The sequence below is a fragment of the Hirundo rustica genome, chromosome 1 (assembly GCF_015227805.2).
Source record: "Hirundo rustica isolate bHirRus1 chromosome 1, bHirRus1.pri.v3, whole genome shotgun sequence".
Classification (NCBI taxonomy): Eukaryota; Metazoa; Chordata; class Aves; order Passeriformes; family Hirundinidae; genus Hirundo; species Hirundo rustica.
In genome coordinates, this window is record NC_053450.1 from 27,364,487 (window position 1) to 27,370,486 (window position 6,000).

Sequence of the window (6,000 nt, forward strand, 5' to 3'; positions counted from 1 at the left end):
GCAGAGGAAAGATTTCCCAAAAAAAAAATTTATTCAAAAAACAGATTCCTCCAGGACAGCACAACTGTAATGAAAAGGATATGACAAAAAATGAGAAGCCATTAAATTTAGTCCCATCTCATACAGTGATGTCCTCTGAGGAGCTATGTGGTTCTCAGTCCCTGGACAGGGTTCACATTGCTGTAGCCATGCAAAGAGTACAGCACCCTATTCTCTTTCTCACAGGACTGTGTTAAAGATGAATAATATGATTCTTGCAAACTCTGTTATTCATCAAAACAGCCACACAAATGCTAAATGTTAGCTGATTACTCATTACAGGAACACCTTAACTGAAGGGGTAAATCTGGCCTGTTCTGGGTGCCCCCACTGCAGAACATCACCAGTCTATTTCATTTTTTTCTTGCGGAGTTGTAGTTGGTAAGCAGCATGCTGGATGGAATGAACAGCAGATCAAGCACCCACAACAACCTGAAATTCACATTATTACTACTCAGTTTGTTTCCCTAAACATTGGTGTTTGTAAAGTTAGTTTCACTGTTCAGTCTTCTTCCATGTGCTTCTGGCTGGGCATTCCAGCTTTGACCACGTGCTTTTTGCAAAGGTTCTCTATGGAAATTATAGCAAAGTATTTTAAGGCATTAGAGATGGAAAATATTTTTCTAACCTTGCATCACTATACCTTTTTTGAGAGAGGCAATGAACCTAGTGTTTCAATTATAGGTCTTACACATGCGATTGGGTGACAGGCCAACAATTTTCATCTGTGTATTCCAAGACCAATACCATTTGTTTAGCTATAAATTTAGAGATGCTGAATGCATTGTATTTCTACTTCTCTGAGTTTATTAAAGGTCTGAGTTTGACAACATCTTTGCGTATAACAAAATAATAAATTGTAATCTTGTAAAAAACACAAAAAATTATTTATTATGGTAAAATAACAGATAATTACCCAAAGCAAAAGGAAATACAAAGAATTTAACTTCAATAGCTGGATACATAGTCCATGAGGTCAAGCAATCCTTACCCAACAAAATTTCTGAGATTTTAAGCAATCTCATGTGGACTAGCAATGATCTAATCCCAAAAGTATTTTTAAGAGGGCATCTTAAGTTTCCTTGTTTCATCACAGACAGACAACACCTTTATTTAGCCCTTCTGGATTTATCAGTTTTGACAGCAGTCTTTTGCTTTTGGCAATATTATGACTTTTCTGGGTGGTAGTACACAGACTAACATCTACTAACTGGCTACAAAACAACTTGTAATACTGAAACACCGACCTTCAGACTTCCCCACAAAAGGTTAATATTTTAATAGTCAGTCATGCTTGCATACAGAATCCAACTGCTAGAGTGAAGATAAAGCTTAAAGAGATATGACTAGTGAAGATAAATATGTGCCATTTTGTATTATTGTATTTGCTCCAACAGTCACCGCTATAGCTTTAGTGCCTCCGTGAAGGCAAGACATCTTCCCAGTGGAGAAAATCTCCTTATGGATCACAGATATAAACTGTATTTATCTATTCTTCAAACAGAAAACAACTCCTAGCACTGACTCAGAAAGATTAAGATTTGCTGTCAAATATTCAGTGAGTCATATGCTTCTATGGCATAACAACTGAAGCTTTAATTTCTTTAGTGCAATGGGGGAGAAAAGAGGAGTTCAGTGGACTACTGACACACTGTTACAGTGGCAGATTTGTGCTGTGTAGGACAGAATGGTTGCAAGACCTTCCTCTGCTTCCAAAATTAGAGGAAAGCACTGCTGCTGGATAGCTAAGTCACCCAGCAAAAAACCCACAACCTTACCAAGAATTTAAGCACATGAAGAATTTAAACTTCATAACCAGATCCTTTGTTTTAGCTGGAGTGCTCATACTTGTACATTTTATAGACACAGTTCAGGTAAATAACATCTTTAGTTACTCCAGATATTGGAAGTTTATTTTAAATAGAAGTTCTCTGTTTTTAAAGTCACATAAAATTTTGCATTTGAAGAAACTATTAATTTATTTTAAAACTTAATGTAGCTTGGTCTTCTTACTGAATTAGCTTACCAGGTGTTCTTTGGGTGTGCTGGGGGGGACTTGGGAGGATTGAGCCTGAGCTTCCATGTTTAGTCTACATATGTCTCAGCAAGGCACTTTTTGTTCTCTCTCATCTCTAGCAGATGGTACAAACTGCCTGTCCTTTGTAAGACAGCATTACCCACACTTCTGAAAAGCCTTGGCATTGCTCATCGTCCTTCTTCTTCTCAGGTGCTCCCCTCTGTTATCCTTGTGTTGACAGTAAAGGGCAAGACATTTCTTGGCTCTCTGTGAAAAGAAAGATCTCCCGTGCCCCTTCACCGATTCTCAGTCAAGGTTTGTATTCTTGCATATTTGCACACTTTGAAAACTCTCTACAGACAGAGGACAAGAGACACACAGGACACAGCCATCCTTCCTCGAGATTTTATGTTAATACGTGAATATTTGTAAACAGTAGGCTGTAAATAAAACAGCACTGAAATCACTCCTGAGAACAGAAAGCTTGCTTTTACAAAACAAGGGATTCTGTTTTCTTCACCAACCCATCTGCTTTCTTCAGAATTTACAGCACAAATTAGAAATTAAAGCATCATCTATAAGCATGTAAATAAAATCAACATAACTTGGTGACATTTAATTGTAATGTGTTCATTCCATTCTAATATAATAAGTAAACAGTCCTTCAGCAATCACAGCATCATTAAAGGAAAAGTATCTGTTCCAGAAAGTTTAAAAGATGGCTCTGAAATAATTTAAGACAATACTGCTTATATAAAATTTGTTTCTCTTTCTGTACTTACTACATGATATATGATCTCTGTATGGTATTTCACTTTGGAATGGAAAAACCTCAACAGTTTATGTTAGGCTTTTAGGAAGCATTAGCTAATTATAGCTTTTATAATCCCCTTCATTTAGCTCTACTGTTTGTAATTGAGATCATCCCCATCTTGCAACATCCCACACCAGCCCTTACTCGATACTTTTTTTTTTCTATAAATACACATATATGAACTCTCAATTTTATTAGTTTATCTTAACAAAGTAATAAGTTTGGGGTGTTGGCTATTTTACTTCATTCAGGTGATAGTTTTCACTGCAGATAACAATTCAGAGAACAGACATTATCTATGTATGTCCTAATCCAAATATAATGAATGATAAACTTCATTGCACATCCATGTTCAAAATTCCCAAAGCGATGCCCACATCTCTGACTCATTCTTCTTGTCTTTAATTCTGGACATATTCTCTACACAGCACAATCTATGATTCCTCTATCTGTTCATAGAAAATGAATAGAATAAAACAGGAACTCAATATTCTTATCTAGTGTTCCAATATTTTTTATAAAGATAGAGAAGTATTTCATAACATTCCAGTCATAGAACCATAAAAAGACTCAGATTAGAAGGGACCCGAGACAATCAGCTACTCCAACCTCCTGCAGAAATAACAACCTCAAAATGTCTCGCATATATTTCAGAAAATATAATAAAATAATTTATATTAATTTTACTTAGCATGAGAGCTGCTTTCATAATTCATTCTTAAAATGCTTGTTAAAATTTAATTTTACTTGCTGTTATAAATTTGGGAAATAAGTAGAAGAACTAGTAGTCTCTGGATGAAATGCACTTTCAAAATAGTTTGCCGTGTAAAAAGAAATGTGTAGGGTTAATGTACGTGAACTGTTAACGTACACCATATGCTGATGTTCAGTAAGAACAAAGCAATGAAGGAAAATAACATATCTGAAGTCTGAAGTCTTGCATTAGTCAAGATTAACCTTCCTACAAGAGCAGCAGGTTTTAGTGCAAAGGCAACAGTAATATCATACAGCCAAAACAAACAAACAAACAAAACCCCACAAAACAAAAAAAAATTGAAAGCAATACTTCTGTAAGAAAAATAGTGAACTGAAATTCAGTGGTTGTTGCATGTGACACAGAGCAATAAAAAAAACAGAAAAAGAAGGGGCGTCCTTCACTGAAAATTAGTATCTCCGTCAAAGTACAGAATGATTATTGTAAAGGACAGAAACGCTTCATTTCTACCATCGAGCAAAGCAAAGACAGCCTTGTTCTGTGTATATGCATGGGAGGTACTCAAGGTGTGTAAGAGGTACTCAAGTAAGGCAGCCCCAAGCTAGAATTCTAATCTTACCAGGTTGTGCTAACATAAATTTCCTTTCCATCTTCCCACTCTTCAGATCCAGTCTAGTCTCATATTATTCTACACATCTTAGATACTTTTCTGTGGGTCCTCCATTTCTTCTTTGCACCTTACAGCCTCCTCTTCACTTTTTTTTTTTTTTTTTTTGTTCAATTTCTAAAACACAGAAGCCAAAATATCTTCATTTAGATCTGTTTTCTTGTCACTTCAAGAAGCTGTCAAGGACTGATGTTATTGAGATCATCTGAGTGGTTTAAATCTTCCACTAAAGAAACACAAGAGTATAGTCCTTTCAAATAAGAGTGGGCATTTTTCAAGACACTGTTACTGAGAAGCATGAAACTGGGCTAAACTGCAAAGAAAAAAGCACAATATGAATTCTTTACAAAAGCAATAATTCTGACTTTTTCACCATCTGTCCTTTCAGAAGATAAAGAGGTAAAGGTAAAGAAGATCTTCAGAGCTGAAGTGAAATAGCTGTGAGAGTCCTTCATGTCTCTCACATTCCTGCTCTGTCAGCCTGCAATGGGATGGACAATGGCCATGGAGTTGGTAAGTGATAGGAAGATTTTTTTCAGGATTTCTTCTTTTCTGAGTTGGTAGGAGCATGAATGTGCAGGAGTGCCATCATGCACCTGTCTCCATTCAACAACAGTCTTGCCTTCTGCCAGTTGTCAAGCTGAGATCAACTCCTTGGCTCCTTGCCATCATCTCAGTCTGTTCAAATTGATTCAGATTTTCAAGGCCATCTCTTGGAAGAAAACAGATGAAAAAACTTTCTTTAAACTGAAAGGAGACCTGCAACCTGCTCTGTTGACCTGGGACTCACACAATTCTCTCTGATGCTTTGGCAGTATACCAGAGTTTATTTTTTTGTGCCTCTGTGAGAGGAGTAGGGTAACTAGATAGTACAAAGTGTGATTTCATGGTAGCAGGGTGTGGAATGTGCTAAACTGCAGCAGGAACTCAGGGAAACAGGGCAAGTGTGCCATATTTTTTGACATTTTGAGGCGCATCATACTTTTATCATAAATTCGTAAAAGCAGATATTCATTTAAGAATAGAAAAGATATCAAGATTTATATTTTAAAAACAACTATTTCCCCCTCCTGTTTAGGAAGGGGAATCACAAAGATGGGGAGGAGGCATCACAAAGCTTGCTCACATCCCAGTGGGATGACCACTGTTGAAAATGGTAATGCAATAGATATGATTTCTTGCAAAAACATTGCTCAATTTCTCTACAATTCTCATTAAATCTTGATCATTCCTCACATTCTCATACTTCAGTTTATACACTAGAATTTCCCAGTTGGGATGCTTGTTAGTTGCACATCTATAAGAACTCTACAGAGGTGGGTTTTTTAGTGCAAATACAGAAATGGAGTGTCTGTAGGTGGCAGAGTTGGTCTAATGTCTCTGGGGTACTTGTGAATTCTGTGACATTCCTAAAACTTTTTCTGGTTCTTAACAAATATGATTCTTAAGTTGCATATGCAGTAGATTTCAAATGTGTCCTGGTGAAAAAGGAAAGATAAGTCCAGTAAGTCAAGTCACACTGTGCCAGGCTGTCCATGCACCATCAAGCAAGTGCATACGCTTATCATATAATCATAGAATCATGGACTGTTGGAAGGAAACTTTAAAGGTCATCTAGTTCCAACACCTGTGAAATGAGCAGGGATATTTTCATCTAGATCTAGATGAAATCTAGATCACATTTTCATCTAGATCATATTTCTCAGAACTCTGTCCATTAAGTTGAATGTTTCCAGGGATGGGGCATC